This window comes from Anolis carolinensis, chromosome 6, assembly GCF_035594765.1.
Source record: "Anolis carolinensis isolate JA03-04 chromosome 6, rAnoCar3.1.pri, whole genome shotgun sequence".
NCBI lineage: Eukaryota > Metazoa > Chordata > Lepidosauria > Squamata > Dactyloidae > Anolis > Anolis carolinensis.
This window is the reverse complement of record NC_085846.1, coordinates 33,079,418-33,105,036: the sequence shown is the minus strand read 5'-3', so window position 1 is coordinate 33,105,036 and position 25,619 is coordinate 33,079,418. Positions and strand designations below refer to the sequence as shown.

Below are 25,619 nucleotides of genomic sequence, written 5' to 3'. Positions count from 1 at the left end.
CACATGGAAAAGGAAGGACACTCAGTCAGCATACTATTGACAGTGAACTACCACTGTGATAGTCTTCCCTATGATGGCTCTGTATTCACTGCATAGGAGGAGGAAGGTCTAAAGCGTGCATTCAGCGGGGTTTGATAATGTGTGTGGTTCTATGCTGTACCAGTGTCAATTGTGAGGATGAGTTTGTTTGGTTTTGCAAGCTAAAGTGTGCAATCATTTATGAAAGGAAAAGAAAAGCCTTCCTAAAATAGCCTGCCGACATGCTCTCGGGGTCTATTGTCTCTCACATGCTAGCAATTTGTGTGTGTGTGTGTGTGTGTGTGTGTGTGTGTGTGTGTATCGTGGGCAACCTTGAAATGCTCCCTAAGTTATGGGTAATCCTGCTGTCTCCCAATATGAGTACTTCTGGAAAAGCTGCATCCTGCAATTTGTTGACCTAGAGGAACACAGCTGATACCTGCAAAGGTTCCCACACTGATAGTGTACTCCTCCCCAAAATGTGAAAATGAAAATGCACCTGTCCATATTGTCAAGGCCGATTGCAATTTATCCTTCCCCCAGTTTTGAACTTAGACTAATTAAACAAGCCAGTGTGGAGTCTGGGAGTCCTGTGTTTGTAGGGTGGGCAGAAGAGGGAATTTCAGCAGGTGAAGCAAACATGGCAAACTACACCTGCTGAAATTTCCCCCGCTACACAACTTTTAAAGGTACAAAGACCCTTCTCCCTTTTTTTGTTGCTACCTTAAGGCTGCGTGGCCGAAACTGGATCCCAGTCAACATGGACACTCAAAGACAAGTTGAGTAAGGAACTCTAATGAACATATCTCACTGCTCCAGAAAACTTTGAAGAATATCCTATATTTATATGCCTATTTGCCAGAAACCAACCTTATGTTCAGATTGCTTGAACAACCTACTATTTTTTTCCCCCAGAATACAGAACACAACCTTGGCTCCATCCTGCCTAGAGCTCCTTTTTGTGCACAGATGAGAAGAGTGGCTGAAGAGGAGTAAAGCTGTGGGAAAGGTCAGTATGTACACAGCATGTGGAGGTCCAGGGAATGAGTCTTGACAGGTTGTACGTGAGAGGTGTACCTGGTGGGAATGTTTTGGGTCGGTGTGTATGTGTACCCTGCCCCCATCAGCTGCTCTTGTCCATTTCTCATCAGGCTGGCCAATTGGTTGTTAATTACCCTTTATTGTTAGCAGAGGCTTAGCTAAACCCTGCTAATTCCTTCTAATTTGTCCTTGTTGATCAGGTGGTGCAGGTGGTAATGGGATGGGCAGCGGGCTTCCATCTGTCTATGCCTACTGTGAGTAGGTTGGAGTTTTATTGCTGCATGTAAATGAATCAAAGGGTACAGTCCCTTTAAGCAGCTTTTGTTATCCACCCATTCTGTGTGATTGCTTAGAAAACGTGTCATAAAATGTTTGGAGATCTTGTAGTGTTGGAGCATTCTGCTTGCGGAGCAGAACCTTTATTTCAGGTTGAGGTTTTCCTTCCTCAGTCCATGAATTACCACTGCTTTCTAACCCACCAGCCCTCCATCGGCTTCCAGATGTTATTTAGACCCCAGACTAAGGCTCGTGGGCCAGATGCAGCCCTCCAAGATCATTTACTTGGCCTCTGTCCAAACTTTAGACTTAGGATTGACCTAAGTCCGAAATGACAACAACAATCCTAATTTTGGACTATTTCATCATAGTCCGGCCCCTCAACAATCTGAGGGACCATGAACTGGCCTTCCACTTAAAATGTTTGAGGACCCCTGATCTAGACCATTGCTCTGTCTATCCCCACTTAGATATCGATAGAGATAAGGACAAGAAGCTCAACAGATAGTCTTGGCCAAGTCAGTTGGTCTCTGAAATGTGTATATTTCTTGATACATGGAGTAATTTAGATAGAATGAGAGTTTATTTGCATGCAACCTGAAATAATATAAAGATTTTTTGTCCTCAAATTGATTGTTTTCAAAATCACTACAGTTTGTATAGTATGTAACCTAAGAGAATGACCATTTTAAATGAAGATGTTCAATTAGATATTCTGCTCTTTTTCTGTTATTGATGCTTGTTATGGACTACCTGTCACAGTATTTGCGTTCCTTGTTTAGTGGATCTTCTAGAATAGGCCAGATTGTGTGATTGTACTATTCTAAATGTGGAATTCTGCTATATAGGCGCAATGTTATTTGTTTCTTTTGAGAAAACAAGCTTCTAACAATTACTTGTCCAAATGAGGACTTGAAAGTGTATAGATTTGAGGTCAACAGAAAGAGATTGCAGACCATATCTTGCCCTCTTGGGGATGTATTACCTGGATTCTCAAAACAAGAGGATATGGATGAGGGAGGAAAGTGGATGGAATATCATCTGCAACAAAATACCAATTGCCCATTTGTGGTAGTCAAGATCAGAGGATCTCTAAAAATCAGTAGTTGTAGATATGTCTTTGCCAGTAATCAGTGGACAGGGTTAAGTGTGCCCTGCATAGATGCTTGCTTTACCTCCATGACCATCTTGAGCAGAATTAACATGCAAAATAAGTAGATGACAAACAAATGTGCATAATTGCACAAGTCTTATTTATTTATTGGATTTGTGCCCCACCTTTCTCCTGAGGTGGGATCCACGGCAGCTAACCAAAACGTGGTTATCTTGGTGAAAAATTTTGATAATTTAAAAATAATTTTTATTTATTTACAATTCTTTGACCTTGTCCTTCAAATAAAATTTCAGCAGATAACAGAATACTAAAAACAACAACAACCAAACATTACTGATGACACAGACTGAAGGCACTCCAGATGCAAGCCCTACCAGCATTATAGCTGGTGGAGGATTATGGGAGTTTGAGTTTTAACAGCCTCCAGAGAGCCAAAGATGCCCACCCCTCTGTAATTGAACTTTGTAAAGCTGGTGCATCCAGAGCTGGCATAACAGAAAGGATGATACAAACATAATACGAGTAAGTGGATTGTTACATTGCTACAGAAGTACAGGAGAAGTTCAGAAAGCAATTTAAAGATATCTTATGGAAACAGCCTTCTGTTTGCAAGGCTGGATTAAAGCAGGAATTGAAAAGCTGTGAGCTCAGCTTTACAGAGAATGGAGGAATAAGGTCTTGTGGGTTAGAAGATGTTTTGAGTGAGGATGTTCGGATTCCATTCGTACCTCTGCATAAGGGGGTTTTGTGTATCTTTTTAGAAAGGGCTGGCAGCCAAGATTCTGGGGTTCTCCTCCTAGCACCTAAAGTTGGAAGCAGATGGAGTCTAGCGGTTTGCTGCTGTCCCTATAATGCATTCTTTTAAAGGAAATGGCAAGCTCTTTGGTTGGGTAGACCAAAGATGCATTACCATCTATCCAGCTTGAGCCATGCATACTCATCCAGTTGCATGCATTTATACTTAATTTTTCTAGCAGGAGGAAGCTGCTCTGTATGACAAGCAAGTTTGTGAAGTTCTTTACGATGTAGTCAGTGATTGTCTCTTGCCGTTACCAGACACAACTGCGAAATTCAACAACAGGGATGTGAAATAACTTGATTGGAAGGAAAAAATCTGGAAATGTCTGAGTGTCACACTCATTTAAACAGTTTGACACACAGGAAGAACAAGGGCTTTGTATTAACTGGGCTCTAGAACTGTAAGCTGGCCATAAGTGAATATGGTCACCATATTTGTAGATTCAGTTATTTTCAGATTTTAATAATATGCTATCTCTAAGAGTCCTTCCACACAGCCATAAAACCCAGAATATCAAAGTAGAAACTCTCACAATACCTGTTTTGAACTGGGTTGAGTCCACACTGACATATATTCTAGTTCAAAGCAGATAATGTGGGATTTGTTGTTGAAGGCTCTCATGGCTGGAATCACTGGGTTGCTGTGAGTTTTCTGGGCTGTATGGCATGTTCCAGAACCATTCTCTCCTGAACGTTTCACCCACATCTATGGCAGGCATTCTCAGAGGTTGTGAAGTATATTGGAAACTAGGTCAGTGAGATTTATATATCTGTGGAAGGTCCAGGGTGGGAGAAAGAACTCTTGTCTGTTGGAAGCAAGTGTTAATGTTGTAGTTGGCCACCTTGATTAGCATTAAATATCCTTGCAGCTTCACTGCCTGGGGGAATCCTTTGTTGGGAGGTGTTAGCTGGCCCTAATTGTTTCTTGTCTGGAATTCCCCTGTCTTTAGAATGTTGTTCTTTATTCACTGTCCTGATTTTAGAGTTTTTAAAGTACATTTCAGTTTAGAATTGGAAGACCAGGAACCCTTTCACACTACGGGAAAGGAGATTCCACCTGAACATCAGGAAGAACTTCCTCACTGTGAGGGCTGTTTGGCAGTGGAACTCTCTGCCCCGGAGTGTGGTGGAGGCTCCTTCTTTGGAGGCTTTTAAGCAGAGGCTGGATGGCCATCTGTCGGGGGTGCTTTGAATGCGATTTCCTGCTTCTTGGCAGGGGGTTGGACTGGATGGCCCATGAGGTCTCTTCCAACTCTACTATTCTATGGTTCCATATCATACACCTTGGCAACATCAGATGAAATTCTGGAGTTCGCTGTTTATGCGGGGAATTCTCCATTGTAGAGCTAAGTGCCTCAGTAGAGGATCTTATGGCGATATTTAAAATTGAATCATAGCACTATCCTTGTGAAGTATGAATGGGTTCCAGGACTGCCTTTGCTAGCACCTTGTGATTTTGTTCCACCTTTATAACCATGTGCATGTGTAACTATGGTGCAGAAGTGTTGTGGTGGCAGGTGAGAGCTCTCTTCTCCCCCCCCCCCCCCATTTTCCGTTTCTTTGGAGCTCTTTGTTAGATCACAGCTAAGGAAGAGCTGTAATATAGCCTATAGGATTGCGACTCAGCCTGGCTACTGTAGCTGGCTTGGGCCACAGAAGTAGGAAGGTCACCACTTTGTCTGCTCTGTGCTTGCCGTGTCTTGGAGAAGAGGGTGGTGGAGGAATAGAGGACTTTGTGTCCAAGCTACATACTGGAAAGTATCCACCCCCTGCCCACCCCCCACCGGTGCCCTGTGAAGGACATGGATTCTGTGTACGTCCTTGGCATGCTGCCAGTCTCTATACTTGGCAGTGGCTGGCGCGCACCAATCCTATATGGAATAAACACTTGGCTCGGCTCTCCCACATATTTACACTTCACGGTATAGGTTCCATGGCAGGGGGTGGGGGGGCGGAGGTGGAGAGCAACTTGGAGCACTGCGCAGCAAAGGGGATGAAAGGGAGGTGACTAGGAACAATGCCCCTGTCAGGTACTTGGTGGGAGCTTGTATGACTTGATTACTGAGAAAATGAGCAGAGAACCAAGAGATTGCTGGTTCAAACTTCAATTCTGCTACAAATTCACTGGATGACCCTGAGCAAGTCACTCTCCCTTTTAACTTCACCACTTCATTTGCAATGTGTGGGTAATAATAATGGCCTGCATTTACAGACTTGTCAGGATTACAGCCAAATACTGTATTTCAAGGGGTTTTCAGCACTCTCAAGTATTTGTAAATGCTGAGTACTACTATTTTCCTATTTTTGTTCTCAGGAGCCATGCTGCTTAGGCAAGGATCTAATGTTCTGAGCCACTTTCTCTAAGAAAATGTCCTAATTATATGGTACGTTGAGCGAATGACAGCGTATTGCATTGTATTTAATAGGCATAATGGCACGTGTGTTCTCTCTGCTTAAGGGTGTTTGGGGGGGAAAGTTTTGTAGCTGATATGAAGAGTGGTATTATTCAGCTTTCCTTGAGTTTGCAGGTACCCTTATTTCCAAGTTTAGATTGATGGTGTAGGATTCCTCCCACCGCAGTACTTTTTCTGATTCTTTCTATGTGTTGTGCCTTTGTTGTGATTGTTACTTGAGGGTAGTAGCGTTCATAAAATTATCGTGGTCTTCAAAAACAGCTGATCCATGTTTGGAACTCTTGTAATCATTTCTGCCCAAGGCTTCAAGATACTGAGGAAGAAGTACATGCATTTGATGCATGCCTATCCGTATCCATATGCATGCCCATGTGGACACACAATATAGGCCAAGCTAAAAGTAATGTGACTTTCCTGCCCTACTACCACCCTGCTGCAATTTTGCTGTCCCATGAGAACTGGCTTCCAGCCTCCAGTAGAAACTAAATCTTGTATCCTTGCTGGAGTTCCTAAGGCCCTTGGCTCTTCTTAGTGCACACCATCTGAACCATTGCTTGTTTGGTGCTTTTTAAGAGCTGGGAAGATAATTCTGGTGCCCTGTTGTATCAGACTCTACTCTTTATTTATTTAAGGTAGTAGAGCCGAAGTGCTTTTGTGTACTGTCCCCTTCCTCACTTGTTAATGACCTAACATCTCTATCGGAGTCTCAGAATCACTGCTGTAGCTTACAGGTTCCTTCTTTACAAATGACTGGTATTCAAAGTTCCTGCCTCTCAACATATTCCAGTCTTATTTATTTATTTAGAGTATTTATATTCCACCCTTCTCACCCCAAAGGGGACTCAGGGCAGATCACGGAACACATCTACAGCAAACATTCAGTGCAATTATACACTGACAGGACAAACACAATACATAGATAGAGGTATATAGGCTTTTCCCATCTTTGGCATTTTGGAGTTTGTACTCGATTCCAGCTGGGACCGGGGGGGGGGGCTGTCACTCCATCCACCATCCCGAAGAGCCCTGTTCACAGACTTCCTCCTTTGATCAAATTGCCGGCATTTTCCTGGTATTTCCTCATGGTGCCATTAAAATACCTCTCTGCTTAAGCGGTACCTATTTATCTACACACAGCTGTTTTCGATCTGCTAAGTGGGCAGTGAGCTGGGTTGAAGGTTGGGCACTCACCCTGACCCATGCTTCAAACTGCCAACCTTTCGATTGACAAGATTTATTGCAGCTGGTGATTAACCTGCTGTGCTAAACCCGCTCCTTCTTCTACCAATGACCCTGTGACGGCCATGTAGTACAGAACTAGGACTGTAGACCCAAGTGCAAAAGTATGCTGTGAGCCATGGAGTTTATTGGGAGACCCTTACCAGTCACTTCCTCTCGTCATATGTAACATGGCTATTATCAAGACTAAATGGTGGAGGCAGGTGTGTAAGCTACCCTAATCTCCTTGGATGGATGGTAGGATCATAAATCCCCTGGCTCTTCGTTTCTATTTCTCCTGGCCCTGTTGTAACCTGTATTCTCTACTCCTTTTTAACAACTTCAGGTTGGTCCTTCAGGAGTCTTATCTCTCTGCCTTTAGTCATGTTCCATTTTTAGAAATGGGAATCTCAGCAGTTCTTGTTACCCAGACCACACATATCCTTCCTGCCTTGTTCTCTTCTTCCAGGTACTACAAAGAACAGTACTTGGTGCTTCTGTAGTGTTCGAAGCACTATAGTTATCCCTTTACAGCAGGTCTGTAAGGTAAGACAGAAGTATTGTCCTGATATTGCAGGAGGAATGCTGGAGATAAGAGAATACTTTGTAGGGTAGCCAGATTTCAAATGGGAGACTGCTCCTATGCCTTTAATGGCTGTGCAAGACTTACCTGTCATGCAACAAACCTATGCTGCTTAAATTCACTTTTCTATTCAACCACTTAAGGTATCGGAGTAGTCTCCAGTTTTCACTTTAGCAACTTTGCTATTTTGCCTAAAATATGTTCTTGGTCAAGACATGATTTGAACCAAACGTCTTACCAGTTCGTATTATTTCGCCACAGGAATCAATACACAATCATCGGCGCTCCCAGAACTATTCCACAGTGGCTTTGTGTTCTTTGAATTAGAAATAAGGAACCTAAATGATTTCCTCCTGCCCCAAGGGTTGATACAAGAGACAGGAATTCTGCCCCTTATGCAGAAAGGGTTTTCAGAGAGTGCTTTGATTAGCAACATTTGGTGAAATTTCTTCTTTTGCACAACCATTAAATCAGGCATGGGCAAACTTTGGCCGTCCAGGTGTTTTGGACTTCAACTCCCACCATTCCTAACAGCCTCAGGCCCCTTCCTTTCCCCCCTCAGCCGCTTAAGCGGCTGAGGGGGGAAAGGAAAGGGCCTGAGGATGTTAGGAATGGTGGGAGTTGAAGTCCAAAACACCTGGACGGCCAAAGTTTGCCCATGCCTGCATTAAATAGACGTGCCCTGTTCCTTATTTCACCTGGTAGTCCTACCTGCTGGAACCCAGGTGTCTTGGAGCACATTTTTCCAACTCAAGTGTACCTTTGTGGTTTTTGCATCCCATTCTTTATCCCGGAAAGGGGGCAAAGTCACAGTATTGCGAGAGTTAATATAATCTTTCCTTTTTTTTTCTTTCCCCCTCTCCCTCCCCCCATATCTGTCTAGGGCTGGGTCATGCCAGAAACTGACTAAGCCAGATTGTGCAACAACTCTTCTCTCATTCACCCCCTCCCCACCTCCAACGGCCCTGGGGCGGCTGCTGCTACAGCAAGCAGACTGCTAGGGGCTGGGTAGGTGAGCTGGGGGCCTTGCAAGGGGGAGAGGTGTGCCCAGGGTAGGGCAGCCAGGTGTCCAAGGGGGAGAACAAAGGAGGGAGGGGGACTTTTCCCTGTTTACCCAGCCTTGAGTGTTTGCTCCGGATGGGTGGGAGAGGTAGGGTGAAGGGGGCCAGCCTGCTTGGAGCAAGGTTCTCTGTGAAGGTCTTTCTAGAAGGGTGGGTAGTAGATTAAAACAAGGTTGGGGAAGAGATTATGGGTTATGGGGTCTATGTATTTCTACAGGAGCAGGAAAGGGGATAAGAAGAGTCTCTTCTGAAAACTTACCAAGATTCAGCATAATGTGAATACCAACATTTAATATGGCAGGAGTGAGGCTGGATCTACACTTTTATATGAAATCCAGATTATCTGATTTGAACTGGATTATATGGCAGTGTAGACTCAGGCCCCTTCTACATTGCCATGTAATCCAGATTCTCAGATCAGATAATCCACTTTATCTTCTTTGAACTGGATTATATGAGTCTACAATGCCATATAATCCAGTTCAAAGCAGATAATCTGGATTTTATATGGCAGTGTAGAAGAGGCCTCATATAATCCAGTTTGAAGTAGATAATGGGGATTATGTGTTTTGATAATCTGGATTATATGGCAGTGCAGATCCATCTTGAGATGGTCTATGGCAGTGGTTCCCAACCTTTGGGCCTCCAAGTGTTTTGAAACTCCAACCAGTTTGCCAGCTGTTAGGAACTGTGGGAGCTGAAGTCCAAAACACCTGGAGGCCCAAAAGTTGGGAACCACTTGTCTGTGGTTTGCAGTCTGCTGTTTGTGTGTGTGTCTTCAAATTACCTTCAAATCAAATGCAACCTCATGCATTTTGTAGTTTTATTGGGCAAGGAATACTCAGAGGTGGGCTTTTTGCAAGTTCCTTCCTCTAAAACAGTGGTTCTCAATCTGTGGGTCCCCAGGTGTTTTGGCCTACAACTCCCAGAAATCCCAGCCAGTTTACCAGCTGTTAGGATTTCTGGGAGTTGAAAGCCAAAACATCTGGGGACCCACAGGTTGAGAACCACTGCTCTAAAATATATCTCACAGCACTTGGTATTTGTTGGTTGTCTCCCAGCTAAGTACTCACCGAGGCTGACCTTGTTTACCTTCCAAGATCAGATGGGATCTGGTACCTTTAGGGCTTTCAGGCCAGTTACAATCTGCTAGTAATAGACAAAGCAACCATCAAGGAAATGCCAGTGAAAGGCAGTATTTTGCATTGGCAAGATCTAAAAATTGCAGCAAGACAGATAAATCACGTCACCTAAGCAAATGTGCACAAATTCTCCTGTTATGCATTTGCACGTTCTATAATATTAACTATTGAGTGTCAGTGTTGTTGAAGCCCAAGGGAGAGGTAATGCAGTTCCTCTTCAGGAACTGTGAGCAATTCTATTCTTTTGGCTCTTAAGATTTTCACAGATATTTACTTAACTACCTAAAAAAACCCAAAGAAATTATAAAAGACCCTGCAGCAATAACAGCTAGCAACTAAAAAAAAAACAAAAAAAAAACAGCGACCACAACAAACATGATTGCTGTGTTTTATACTAAGTGTCTTCAGCTTGCAGAGAGTTTTAACATGAGCTGTTGGTGTGAGACAGCGGAAGTGAAGGTAGCAAATCAAGTGAAAGTCAGCATAATTTCTCTGAAGATAATAAATTTTCACACTTTTTACCACACTTTTTTCCCTGTAACCAGAGAAAATGCCAAAGAAGTCTTAGGGGTTTAAAGACATTTTGTAGCAATGTCTCCTAACCTATGATGTTAAATGCCCATTTGGGGTAACTGTGGAGTAGTAAAAGAGTATTTTCCTGCTTCCAAAATGTACTTAAACTTTCTGATTATATCAATGGTTCTCAACCTGTGGGTCTCTAGATGTTTTGGCCTTCAATTCCCAGAAATCCTAATATCTGGTAAACTGGCTGAGATTTCTGGGAGTTGTAGGTCAAAACACCTGGGAACCCACAGGTTGAGTACCAATGACATAGAGAGAGATGCAATGATGCTCCATGGGGTAGGAAACACATACACCTATTATCATTTTATCCTCCCATCAACAGTGTGAGATGGATTCACTTCCACGATTCTCAGAGATTTGGCTTTTGGTTTGGGCCTTTATTTTACTATAATTCCCAGAAAGTAGGAGGTAACATCCAAAACATAAGATTTTCCAGACTATATTCTGTGTGAAAGGGACTAAATTCCAAATAAATAAAAAAAATGAAGCCACAAAGCTGAATGCACCCAAAGATCTATGGAAACATTGGTTTCTTCCCCATACTACCACTCTTTTCTTGCCTTCTGTGTCACTATGTATATACTGACATCAGCTGCAAAATCTGTGGGATGGTGCACCAGATTTCCTAGATGGAGCTTCTGTTACAGAGTATGACAAGCTACCCAGCAGTGTCCTTTGTTCTTGGAGTTGTGCAACAAAAATAAAGATATATTATAAAAATGCAAAGTCTGATGCTTGTGTCCAGGATTAATGTACAAAATGTACAAAAAAGAAAACCTGTCCTCGAACTATTGATTAGTTACATTTACAACTGTTTATCCTAACAACAATCTTGCGAGGTTGATCAGGGTGAGAAAAAGTGGGAGGCCCAGGAAAACAATAACTCCCAAGTACTGCACCAGAGCAGCATGTATCAAAAATTGACATGATGGAATTGGAAGACCATAAAATCCATCCAATTCAACTCCCTGCCATGCAGGAACACATTCAAAGACAGATGCCCATCCATCCCCTGCTTAAACGCCTCCAGAGCAGGAGACCCAACCACACTCCAAAATATTATATTCTACTGCTCTTACCATCAAGAAGTTCTTCCTAATATTTGAGTGGAATCTCTCTTCCTGCAGTTTGAATCCATTGCTCTGTGTCCTACTCTCCAGAGCAGCAGAAAACAAGCTTGCCCCCTCGTCAGTGTGACATCCTTTCAAATATTTAAATATTGCTATCATGTCCTCTCTCGGCCTTCTTTTATCCAAGCTAAACATATCCAGCTCCCTAAGCCTCATACCATTTGGCTTCCAAAGGTTTATGGTCACCCTCCTCTGAACAATGGTTTTCTTGAATTGTGATGACCAGAACTGGAAACAGAGTTGTTCTAACCAAAGTGGAATATGGTGGGACTATGACTTCCTTCGATTTGGACATGACACTACTATTAATGTAGCATAGCATTGCATTGGCTTTTTAAGCTGCCACATCACACTGTTGACCATGTTCAGCTTGTGGTTTACTAAGACTGCTACACCCCTTACATATGTACAGTGCAGCTGGAGATGAATGACTGCTGGGACAATTGGAAATCAAAGATGTGTAATAGTGAACCTGAGGCCATCTATTCCTCAATGATCTTTCATATACAGACCACAACACTGAGGCAAAAGGTGTTGTTTTTTTTTTTTGCAGGGTGACAAACCAAAATTGGTTCTGGAGGAAGAATTGGTGTTTTCCTTTGGAAATATTTAAGCTGCTGAGATCATGGAAACTTAACTGGTGCACTTAAGGTGTTTGCTTCTTTGCACAATCAGGCACTTACACAATCCAGGTGTTTTCACAATAGCTGAGGTGAAGGGTGTTGACAAGGATACTGATAGAAGAGCCGTTGGAACACCTGTAGACTTCCAAAGAGTTACTAAATTGGAAAGATAAATATCTATGTTTTCAATGCCACTTAAGCTCACAATGAGGCTGGCCTGGATGAAGAAGGTGCTGTGTCTTTACTCCTCTGTTTTTCAATTTGTAAAATAAGACATATTTGTAATTTTATGAGGCAAGAGAGTTCTTTGGTGAAATTCACAGATTTACCATCTCAAGCAAGAGTTAGTGTGAACTCAAGAGAGAGCCCTCTCAGTAGCTGCACCTGGGCTCTGGAACCCTCTTCCCAAGAAGGCCAGAATATCCTTTTGGTGACAAGCTGAAAACCTTTTATTCAGGAAGGCTTTTAAAATAAATATTTTTAAACTAGCCGGGGTTTGGTAAATTGCTTTTAACAGGTCTTACCTTGGCCATCTGAATAGGGCGAGTCCAAAAAAGATAATTAAAAATGTGATTACGGACTAACTCATGGATAAAGCACGAGGTTACCGGACGAACGGATCTGAGCATACGTATTTTTTAAAATTTATATACTGTAATTTTATATTGTATTTAATATTTTTTCATTGATTTTATGTATTGTGGATTGATTTTGTATAGGTATCTAATTGTGCCAGTGTTGTAAGCTGTCCTGAGTCCCTTCGGGTGAGAAGGGCGGGATATAAATATTGGAAATAAAACTAAATAAATAAATTTTTCCACAGTCTAAGTCAGTGGTTCTCAACCTAGGGTCCCTAGATATTTTTGGCCTAAAACTCCAGAAATCTCAGCCAATTTAACAGCTGTTAGAATTTCTGGGAGTTGAAGGCCAAAAACATCTGGGGACCCCAGGTTGAGAACCACTAGTCTAAGTAAAAGCCATGAATCCTGGATCAGTTGCAGCTTTACTGATATCCTTCCTCATTTGAGAGTAAAGACAAGCCATTTTGTGTACTGCTGGTTCCTCTTCCTTTCTCCCATTTACCGTACTATGGGTTGAAGTAAATACTGTATGTAGACGTGCTATATTTTTTCCTCTCTCTGATAGGACTAGTGTGCTTTTAGAGAAATTACACCAAAAAGCACCTCAGAATATGGCAATACCTTGATAAGTGAAGCTTTATCTGCTGAAAATTAGTCTGGTTTAAAATGTTTCAGATTAAGGTGCTGTTTTGACCTATCTGATGTTCTGTCATATGCCATCAGATACATCTTAGATAAATGCTATCCGCTCTCTTTTTGGCAGAGTGAACGTGTCAGTGGCTAGCCTTCGCCATTCCTGGTCCAGCAGGCACCAGGCAGTCGCCTGTTCCCCACAGATGTGCCTGTGTGCATAACTCTATACTTAGTCAGAAACTTTCTTTGGTTTGTTTCTGTGACTTGTAGCTTGAAGACCTTGATGTGGTTGTTTCGTCTCCTTGGGCTCATGACCTCGCAGCCAACTGAGCTTGAGGTATCTTGTTCCTTATCTGGTGTTGCCATAGAGAGCATAGGACTGCACTGATATGTATGCTTGCAGGCAGATCGTTTCTCGCATTCACTCCAAGCCTTCATATTCCACTGACCCCATGGCAATGCCAGTGCCTGCTAATCTGATGCCTGCAACAAACTGTATGTAGCAGGCTGTCCTCTTCCCTTTTTCCCAGTTCGATGTGTGAGTAGCCCAGACTTCAGTACTATGGGAAAATATTGATGAATAAATTTTGCAAATTAAGCTGTACACATATATGCTATTTTATGTTGTTTTTGTGTACAAAATTTTTTGTGTGTCTCCTGTGACAGAAATGGCCAGGAGGCGCTATGAACACCTGAAGCCAATCCTAGAATCATTAGGAAGCTAGACTTCAGAAAAAACTTTATTTCTGGAGTACACTTCTCTCAACCAGCCTCATTGGAAGTTGTCATTGGAAACCCTTCTCAGTTTCACTATAACTATATGTGTTTACCAGGCATGTGGTGTTTCAGCCCATTTTCTTAATTTGATATACAACAAAACCAACATAGAGATTTTTAGCCTGTTGAATTCTGCACTAGACAAAGTACATGTGTGAGATGCAATGAACTCACAGAATAAATTTGCCCTTTTAGGACCCTAAATGCCAACTCTGTATTTAAGTCAGTATAGAGACTTGAATGGCACAGAGGTTGTAGAAAGTGGTTCCCAACCCTTTTTTGACCAGGGACTACTTTGACCAGGGACCACTCTCCAACATTAGTACCAAAAGAGTTACAAATCAGTTTTAGGTCAACTTTAAATTCAATTTGGTTATTTGGGGTGCTGATTCAGAAAATGCCGTTGGAAAGACCACATCCACTCTAGTTTCTGATACAGAACATATGCCATCCAGTAGTTGTCATCTGCTCGCCCATAGAAAACCATATTTAATAATCTAGAGCTGATGTGGTCTATCCAATACAATTTTCTGAATCATCACCCCAAATAACCCCAGGAACAGGCTTAAAAACGAAGACACCAAGGCGCCCCCGCTTCCAGCTACCACATGTAATGGCTCTGCTCAGTGAGTGGGAGGAAGAGAAGCAGCAGTCAGGAGGCTTGCTGTCACGCCTTTCATGAGTAGTCAGCCTTTCCCCTCACAACATCCCTGATGCTTCAACACTATAAGAAGGTTTCGCGAGATCAGTTGCTCTCATTGCAATGGCGTAGTAACTGTGAGGCTGCAGACCATATTTTAGTTCTTGGGGACCACTGGTGGTCAACGGACCACAGATTGGGAACCACTGTTCTAGAAGCTTTGTAGTATGGTATAATTTTGGCATTGCTGTTTATGCAATTTATTGACTTTCATACTGTGTTCCAAAGAAACCCGAGGTTCCTTAAAATCACATCGGGAGATCCTTGTTGATGATGCCTCACATGGCAAACCTCTTCTGAACAGTCTTGCAGATAAAATCCCGCGATGGATTTACCTTAGGTCTCCATAGATAGGAAATGACTTAAAGGCACACAAAAACAACTTCAACAACAAATACTATTTTAGGAATTGTTGTTAGTACATCCCATGTGAACAGCCCAGAAACTCACTTGGAACTGGGGCCAGGAGGTGGGATTCTACCTCTCAGTTTAAAAAGGAAAGATGTTTCTGTAGAGACAGAGGAGGAACAAAGCAAGATTCATAAGATGTCTCAGAGGTATCTGAATATATGCATGATTTAACTTGCAAACATACATGTAATAATAAAATCTTCCCATGACTTTAAAAAAGCACTTGATATAAGAAAGATTATTTTAAAATACTTTATAAAAACTATAGTGGCAATATTAAAATTAGAGAAATAATTGTACATTGTTTGAAAGACCTACGGCACAAACGTTGGGATGACTAGTCTGCCTTTCCTTATGCAATGGGATCTTGTAGCACTGGATAAAGCTGTGGTTCCCAACCTTTGGTCCTCCATTTGTTTTGGACTTCATCTCCCAGAAACACTAGCCAGTTTACCAGCTTTTAGGAATTGTGGGAACTGAAGTCCAAAACATCTGGAGGAAAAGCACTTCAGAATATGGCAATACATTGATAAGTGAAGCTTTTATCTGCTGAAAATTAGTCTGGTTGAAGACAAGCAGTACAGATGGGAATCACTCTGGTTAGGAACTACTGGTATAGAGTAACCAAGAGAACACAGTTGGTAGCATATGTTTTTGTAGACTAAGCTTCCTTTCTCGTGCTACCAACTTTGTTCTCCTAGTTACTCTCTAAAATGCTGCAAAATCTCTTTGCATAATGATATTTCTAATAAATGTGGTTATATGTTTTTTCCCCTTTCTTCAGAATGATCTTTAGGGCCTATCCTAAAATGTATTTATTATTTAGTCTAAAAGATCTATATGTTGTTTTTTTCCAGAAAGCCTTCCTAGTGTGGGATACAACAAAGCATAAACCCACAAAACCTATATACTAAAAATAAGGGCAGTAATAAAAACAGTTGTAATATGAAAATTAGTCACCAACACCATATAGTCCTGTATCCAGGAAATGTTATACTTCTCAGATCAGGGTTGCCCAGTGAACAAATGCCCAGGGAGCGTTTTTGTTTTCAACCTCTTTCCCCTTGTGACACAGTGACAACACATGACTGGTTTTTGTCTCTCATTTTCAAGGTACAAGTGTGGGGCTGGGTGTTGTGGGAGCAATTTTGAGAGGACTAGGGTGCAAAATACTGCATGAAAATGTTTTTCTTTTCATTTAAGGGGAGACTAAGAGCTGTGGAGTGCTTCAGGAGACACCAATTGGGATGCTATAGGTTGCTGGCCTGGTTTGCAGGATGCTTGCTTGCAGAACGATAGACTAAGAGGGAAGGAAATGGGAAGGAAAACCCTGCCCCCATAGTCTGATGCAGCTGTGGGGTGTGGATAAGTCATGGGAAATCTCCTTTGTAGGGCAAATCACTCCTGCTTGGGCAACAGCTGTCAATGGAGCAGGGAAAATCCAATCTTCCTCCAGCCAGTCTATATGTACTCTTACTTACACTTTTATTATTTATTTTTATCCACTTGCAACCTGATTTTTTTCCTAAGGAACTGAAGGCTGGTTAAATATAACACTTAACCACCACTGCTGTTCAGTTCTCACAATATTTCTGCAACTCTTGCATCTTATAAAACAGAAAGGGAACTGGAGAAGCTAGGTGTAACCAAGACTTTACTAATTTATTTTATCTGAGTTTTTGTAATAATGATAATAATGATAATAATACACTTTATTTATATCCTGCTCCTTCTCCCTGAAAGAACTCAGGGTGGCTTACAACAAAAACAGCAAATGCAGTAAATGATATAACAGACAATAATCACTTATCAATTAATAAGACAAAATGGTGCAATCTTGTAAACAAAAATAAATAAACAGTTTAAAAGACTATTTAGCCCCCTAAAACAGTGTGTGTGTGTGTGTGTGTGTGTGTGTGTGTGTGTGTGTATATATATGCTGTTTAAAACCAGCCAGTTCCTATGATCATGGTATCTAGCATTATAAGTTATAGTTCTAATAACTATTTGAAGTTTTTGTAGATTTCAACCTACATTTCTAAATGCATTGATGGAGTATTCAAACCACGTGTATAATTATGGCTTTTTTGCATGGTTGTGGAGATGCCATCAGTGTATAATTGGGTGCAAAAAGATGCAGTTTGGAACACTAAAGATAAACCATCAAAGAGTTGTGTGAGATGCAGTGTATTTCTCTGAATCTCACCTTTATTGCCACCTAATCCTTTGCAGAAACCAGCTTGTGTGCCTTTTTCCTGTTCCTTCTAAGAAATTCATGTGTGTTTTCCATACATATTTTCTCTTATGCAGGCAATTACCTCGTGTCTGCCCGCATATTTAATTGTACGTGTTTTTTAGGTATTTCCATTTTGAAATTACGTAGGAGCAGTTTTGTGTGTATGAAACATATGGCAAATCTTCCTAAATGTGCAGACATCTGAAGCAAGGTACGCTTTGTCTCACAACAAGTTTTGGAACGTTTCAGAATGACTTATATCAGTCGGAATCTCAAAACCACTAAATTGTCTTCCGTCCCTAGAGAGAGAGAGAGAGAGAAGAAGGGAGGGAGAGAGAAAGAGAGAGAGGGAGAGATCAGTGATGTAGATTAGGCTAGCTCAAAGTCAGCCAGTGAGCTTTGTGACTGAGTTGAACCTGGGTTTCCCCCATCCTAATTCAATACTCTAACCTAGGGATGAGCAAAGTATAGCCCCCAGGGCCATTTTCATAGCGCCCGAGAGCATTACACAATGTAGGCTCTCAAATTTGCTAGGATAAGGTATTCACTGTGCACCCTTGTGCTGCTTTGAAGAAGCCTTAATATGTGCGTATCTGGTTCTGAAAATAAAAAGGGTAGTATATCTCATGTGGAGGTTCTTGATTTGTGTACTTTTTCAGGCATTCTTGTCTACTTACTAATGCGGATACAGATTCGGACACATGGGAGTATCACATCCAATTAATAAAGAGAGACGTCTTGGAGCAGAACTTTCCAAATCTTTCATGTTGGTGACACACTTTTTGGACATGCATCATTTCACAGCACCGTAATTCACTTTTACTAGCAAACTGAATGTTAAATCAACAGACACATACATACATTGCAATAATGAACTGTGTGGGGACACAACATATCTCATGAAAACCTTTCATTTATATTCTTAAATATATTTGGTTTCTAAGATAGTGACATGCATTTCTAAGATTCTTGTCATTTCTCATTACGTTTGCAGCCAATCCACCAACGTGTCGCAATACACAGTTTGAAAAGCTCTGCCTTAAAGGCTACAAAGTTTGAAAACCATTGCTGAAATGTTAACGCACAATCACGTGCCGCCCATGGAGGGGGTTGGGAGGCGATAAGGCTGCTTCAAGTGTGACAAGGAACAGCATTTCATTGTAGGAAGAAGCGTGCAAATTGCATTTAGGAGGTCATGTGGCATTTTGCTCTCACATCTGTTTTACTGCCTGGGCATATGCTGGGGAACAAAATCAACTTCCAAGTATTGAGATCATTGTGTGTATAAGCAGGAAATTAATGTGTACAATCATCCTGCATCATGGCTGTAAATGAGAAGGGATGCAGCATCGTGCTGTATGGAAAGGTAAAGGTAAAGGTTTTCTCATGACATTAAGTCTAGTCGTGTCCGAATCTGGAGGGTTGGTGCTTATCTCCATTTCTAAGACGAAGAACTGGCGTTGTCCGTAGACACCTCCAAGATCTTGTGGCCAGCACAACTGCATAGAGCACCATTACCTTCCCGCCTGAGCAACACCTATTGATCTACTCACATTTGCATGTTTTCAAACTGCTAATTTGTCAGAAGCTGGAGCTAACCGCAAAAGCTCACCCCGCTCCCCGGATTCGAACCGCTGAATTTTCAGTCAGCAACTTCAGCAGCTTAGTGGTTTAACCTGCTGCGCCACCCGAGGGGGGGGGCGCTCCTACAGTCCACTTTCAATATCAACCTAGCCATAAACTCTAGGCCAGTGTTTCTCAACCTGGGGGTCTGGGTTCCTTGTGGGGGGTCGTGATGGGGGGTGTCAGAGGGATCGCAAAGACCACTATTGGTGGTCATGGGGTTCTGTGTGGGAAGTTTGGCCCAATTCTATAGTTGGTGGGATTTAAGGGGCTTTTTGATTGTAGGTGAACTATAAATCACACCAACTACAACTCCCAAATGACAAAACCAATCCTCCCCAACCCCACCAGTATTCAAATTTGGCGTATCAGGTATTTGTGCCAAATTTGGTCCAGTGAATGAAGATACAGTCTGCATATCAGATATTTACATTACAATTCATAACAGTAGCAAAATTACAGTCATGAAGTAGCATCAAAAATAATGTTATGTTTGGGAGGTCACCACAACATGAAGAATTGTATTAAGGGGTTGTGGTATTAGGAAGGTTGGAACCACTGCTCTAGGCGATTTCAAGCTAGCCTCTATCTTTCTCTCTACTTTGCTGCAACTCCTAACATTCCCCAGTAATGTTGCCAGTTAGCTTGAAAACATTTTTTTTCAGAGAGAAGGAGAGCTACAGACTAACTGTCTGGGGTATTCTGGGATTTGTTGTCCAAAAATAACATTTCTAAACTCTGGTTAGTCATCATACAAGAATGAAGCTATGGTATTTTACTTGCATGTAAAAATTTCAAATAACCCTTTGAATTTTTACCCAGTAGAGCTCCTACACCCTCCACGTTCTCCCCATAGTAGCCCGTTAAGGGTAGAGTAAGATTATGTGTACCAGAAAGGCCTTTTCAAGAGAACCAGTTCTTGGATTGGCACTCCCCTCCCCTCGCTTCCTGATGAACAGCTAAAGCTTCAGTTTGTCCTGCCCCCTCCCCAGTTCTCTCTGTGACCCCCCCTCTCTTTTTTGAGCAGCTCTGTGCTGTACTCACTGCTTTTTAAATCCATCAAAGGAATTTCCCCCCTCAGCCAAGAAAAATGTGACCTACTTTCCGCCTCTCTAGTCTCCGTCAAAAGCACAGGCAAACAGCATGGGCAGGAAAGCTTTGCTGGTGGGGAGTCATTCTTGTCCCTCAACCTCCATGCCCTGGGCTGTATTTGCTGTACTGGGGTGTCCTGCAGGAGCGCCAGGATTTTGTTTTGGATGTTGAAAATGGTAACTGACAAATATTGCAAAGGTTGGCATCCTCTTGTGCTGATTTTTATTTGGTTTTGCAAAACATTTTTTCCCTTTCACTCCTTCCCGTTCCCCAAGACAATAAGAGGCAGGAGGGGTGTTAGGATGGGTGGAGAACCAGTACCTATTTACCCCATATAGGTGCCATACTGATATGGTGACCTTGGGCAAGTCACACTCTGTCAGAGGGCCAACCCCTTCTGAACAAATCTTGCCAAGAAAATCCCATGATAGGTCGCCTTAGAGTCGACATAAGTCGGAAAGGATTTGAAGGCACTCAGCAACAACATAAGAACTGTTTCCTATTTGTCCCAAGAGCCTTCACCTGGCTTTCTGACTCCATTCCTCCAACTGCACAATGGGGACAATGACAATGTCTCTTGTAAGGCAAACAGGGCATGTGCTCATTGCATTTTGTTGTTGTTGCTGTTTGGTTACGTATCCTTTGCATTTGTGCCATGTTTCTAAAATTTTAACACACACATATTCATAGACATCAGGTCATTTTACAGATAAGATCAGGTGAGACTTTCTTAGGGCCTCTCTATGAATTCATGGAGCCCGCGGTGGTGCAGCAGATTAAACTGCTGAGCAGCTGAACTTGCTAACCGAAAGGTCGGTAAACCACCGGGGAGCAGAATGAGCTCCTGCTGTTAGCCTCAGCTTCTGCCAACCTAGCAGTTCGAAAACATGTGAATGTGAGTAAATCAATAGGCCATTACATGCTAATCATTCTGGCTAATTGCAGCATTCATACTTGCCTCCAACAGACACATAAAGGAACAACCAGAAATATTGTATATCCACAAACTTTAGGAAATAACATACTACTACCACAAATTCCTCAATACTTTATTTTCCATACCACCAGACTTTGCCACAGCAACACGTGGCCGGGCACAGTTTATAATTATATACATATACATATATACATATAAACATTATTATTATTATTATTATTATTATTATTATTATTATAAAATATTGCTTGTTTGCAATAGTGAGATGTTTTTGAAGTGTTCAGTGAGCTCCTGCTGTTTTTGAAGTGTTCAGTGAGCTCCAGCTTCTGCCAACCTAGCAGTTCGAAAACATGTAAATGTGGGTAGATTGATAGGTACCGCTCCATGCAGTCATGCCGGCCACATGACCTTGGAGGTGTCTATGGACAACACTGGCTCTTTGGCTTAGAAATGAGCCAACCTCCAGAGTTGGACACGACTATGAATCCCTATGAATTCATATCTTACCAGGAACTTGAGCCCACCTTGCTCTTAAGATAGTCCAAAGAATCTAGAATAGATTACTTGCTGTTCTGCCACACCCTTAAGCTCTCTTGTTTGGACAAGACTGCTCAGCTTGTTAACTGTGAAAAGAAAGAACTACTTCCAGGAAGAAAATCTTTATAATACTGATCTTTGGGGGAAGGCTTTTTTCCAGCTGCGATCGGTAACATAGAACTATGTGAGCAAGAAGGCCAGTGAAAAAAGGAGAATGATTTTTATTTTTATGGATTTTAATTGCGAAGTTATCTTTTTTTCTCATGGCAAGGTGGTTTTATAAGTAAGAGAACAAAAGTGAGAATCTTGTAATCCTCCAGAAGATATTGGGCTTCAGCTCCCAAAGTCTATATATACTGACAAGGGCTCCTGGGAGGGCCACATGCTTTCCACAATTACAATAAAGGGACAGAGTTCTCCTACTTGAGTTTTACAAACCAGACTAGTGATTATGAGTACAAGGAAACAAGAAACAGTCATTAGTCCAAATCAATTAAACAGGACACTCAATTGTTTGGTTTGTTTTTAATATGACAGCTGGTGAAGATAATAAAAAGAACCTAAATTTTCTGTAATATCACACCTTCTTCCCCTTGTGCTCTTCCTCCTACCAAATCATGGCTTGTGCGCGCTCACATTGTGGTTACATTTCACTGAAGCAAAGGCTTTCTGCCATGTGTTGCAAGGCCCTGTGGCTTTTGCTTCTCCACAACTCTCCCAGTCTAAGTTCTGCTGTGGAAAATAGTTTCAAATCTAGGTGAGTTCTCCTGGCTCATGTGCAAATTCTGATCCTATTCCGCTGAACTGCGGCGGCTGTCTGATTTCATCGCCAGCAAAGAGACGTCACCAGTGTTTGCAAAAGAAAAAGTGTTGGTCCTCAGGCCTGCTTAATAAGCTATTAATAGGAATAAGTAATAAGGCAGGGCCTTCAGAGTGCCTGCTGGTCTCCTACGGCATAAGCCAATAAAGATCACTGCTCCTAAGGAGTTCAGAAGCAAAGATTTCACAGAGAGTATAGAACAGAGGATTTCTGAGTGGAAATACCAGCTTGAATTCTGTTGTTAGTCTGAAACGGAGGAGGCTTATTGAATCATTGGGGTTTATTTATATGTTAATTCACCATTCAGCAGTTGATTCAGTGGCTTTCCTTTAATTTGGACTTACCCGAAGGATAAAGGCCACCATATTACTGTGATGGTGAGTTGTGTGCTACTTGGTGATAGGCTAAATCAAAGCTGACTCTACCATTAGTCCAAGTAAAACTGTCCAATCTACCATAAGATTGGTCCTATGTTCTCCATAGGTGAACGTAGTGAGTTAAACTGCTGAGCTGCTGAACTTGCTGACTGAAAGGTTGGCGGAGTGAGCTCCCACTGTTAGCCCCAGCTTCTGCCAACCTAGCAGTTTGAAAACATGCAAATGTTAGTAGATCAATAGGTACCGCACTGGAGGGAAGGAAATGGCGCTCTATGCAGTCATGCTGGCCACATGACCTTGGAGGTATCTACACACAATGCCAGCTCTTCGGCTTAGAAATTGAGATGAGCCCCAACCCCCAGAATCAGTGGAAAACCTTTACAGTTGCCAATCTTCTGCAAGCTAGACTGCAACTCAGGTGAAATGAAGGCTGCTGTCTCGTATCCCTGGATAATGAAGTCTGGTTACTTTCACATTGTGTCCCTATGTATTTCATCCATGTCAGGAAAATATCCCGGTCCTGCCTGGAGTTTGTTTTGACTGTGCTTGGGAAAAGCCACGTATTTATATCTATATGAAATATTCTGTTGTGGGTTCAGTCCAGCCACTTAATCCTCCCACTGCCAAATCTTAAGCTGGTTTGAACTGAATGTGAAGCCCTGGGTGAACCAATCTGTAGTGCTGGCCAAATTTGAAAGCTTAGGTGGACCTGAGTTCCTCCTTTCGTTTGGAGAGACATGTGGCAACTGCAACAACCTTTTCTTGTGGGCTCCCAAGGGAGGTTGTTGTTGGGAGGTTGAGGAGGATTGCATATGATTTATTACTGAGGAAGAAGTTATCACAAACGAACCCAGGCTTCTGAACAGCCAAACATCTGACTCTGTTGAGAAACTTAGCCGGGCACTATGCCATCTTTCTCCACAAGAGTGAAACTGGAGTCCTACGAACCTCAGGTGGGCCCAGGTACCTGCTCTGGACATTCTGGCACCAGCTCCAGAAAGCTGGCTTGCTGTCATCACTTTTCCAAGAACTCATTGTTTAGGGGAGCAAATGAGCCCTTTTATGGGATTACTTTTCAAAGATGCTGTGATTGGGTGGAGCACATGGAAGTGGTTCAAAGCATGAGCTTGCTTTGTGTGGCTGGAATGCTAATCTAGTGGGCTCAAGAGCATCTTTATCCCTTGATGAAGTAGAACAAGAATATGCACACCAATGGTAAAAGATGAGGCAGTTAGTTTTTGCATTAGCTCACCAAGCGGGTTTTCTTCGAGATGGTTTTACCAGTTCTTTTCTTTGAAATACAACCAACAGCACCTGATACTTGTTAGCTGTCTCCCACCCAATTATTGATCAGATCGAACACTGCTTAGCTTCCAAATTAGATGTGTTCGGATGTCTTTAAAGTATTTTAGACTCTAGGGATTTCTTAGCATCTCCATAGAGTCCAGTTACCTTAAAGACATCAGATCCCATCTGATTTTGAAAGTTAAGCAGAATTAGACCTGATTAATGTTTGGATGGGAGACAACCAACAAATACAAGGTGCTTTAGAAATGACTTGATGGCACAGAACAACAAAAGAATGAAGGAAACCTCCAGGAGTGGGGTTTTAAGCATATCATGGATAGATTGTACTATTTCACATTTTAAAATACCTGCTTTTCAAAATCAGAAACCTTTCTAGTTTCACCCCCACCCCCACCCCTTTTTATGCAGTTTAGCAGTCCATGTAGTCTTCAAATGGGTCTCGGGCAAAAAATTAGGCCCTGGACTCAATACACTTGCTGCTGTAGTGGGTGTCAAAAATGACAGGCAAATACAGCCCAGTAGCCAGCCTGTAAATTGTATGGCTATTTGTAGCACTACATACAGATTGCATTGTATTTAAAGGATTCGGAGAACCCATAAGGCTGGTTACAGGTTACTTTTCTTCCTGCTTCTTCAGATTGGTGGACTATATAGAGCAGAAACCACACCAAGGCACAGAAAAGCTGTACATGTAATGCGTACTACAATGGCAGTATTATTACAAGCTTAGACTTGACTTGCGGCATCCCAGCCAAAAAGATTTGGCTGCCCCTGGGTTCCCAGAGGAAATATTGTGAACGAAGCACTTTGAACACTTGACATATGGAATGGGAAGGCAAGACGTTGAATTAATTAAGCACGACACTGCCTTTTAGATGAGTAGGTTTGGCGAGATGGCCCTGATTTTCTGGGAAGGTGCTCACTTCTTGCGGCAGGCATATTTTGCTACTAGCTCACTGTCTTCTCCTGGTAAACTTTTGAAAGTGGAAAAAACACATCTGTAAACGTGCTGGAGCAAACCCATGTGGCTTTCACATGGTCCATTGTGTTACTTCTTCAAATAGTTTGATGTTCAATAGGGTATGCATGTAGAAGAAAGCAGGAAGCTTATCGTAGCAACTGTTCTTAAGGGTTTAACAACTAGCCAACTCAATCAGGGTTCATCCTTCTGTTTTGAGGGGTGGTACAAGGTCAAAGATGCAGTAGTATCTATCTACCTTCCATAAGCCATGTGCCTATTTTTGTCGTGCCATCAGAAAGATAAGAAAATTCAATTGAAAATATTCATGTTTCTAATATGCCTTGAATTGTATCAAGAGTGTGTCTTGTGTGCATATGTTACAATCCTCAATGTTAAGCCAGAATTGCAACCTTTACTCTTATGCTAAATGGGACAATTCCAAGCGAGGTTGGTGAGGACGAGGGAGCAGGCCTTCTCAGTAGTGGCTCCCCGGCTCTGGAACACTCTCCCTAAGGAGATTAGGTTGGCCCCAACTCTACATATTTTCCGTAAGGAGCTCAAAACCTGGTGGTTTCAGCAGGTGTTTGAATGAATCCCATTCTGGCTATTCCACCAACTTGGCA

The 25,619-nt window shown here is 42.1% G+C and overlaps 1 protein-coding gene across 1 annotated transcript in view; it reads left to right on the top strand.

The window, feature by feature from the left end:
• Positions 1-25,619, top strand: part of thra (thyroid hormone receptor alpha) — a 169,938-nt gene that overhangs the window by 53,256 nt on the left and 91,063 nt on the right. The window contains exon 2 of the mRNA XM_008113348.3: positions 934-1,027. The gene's annotated coding sequence lies outside the window, so the exon portion shown is untranslated. The remainder of the gene's footprint in view (positions 1-933; positions 1,028-25,619) is intronic.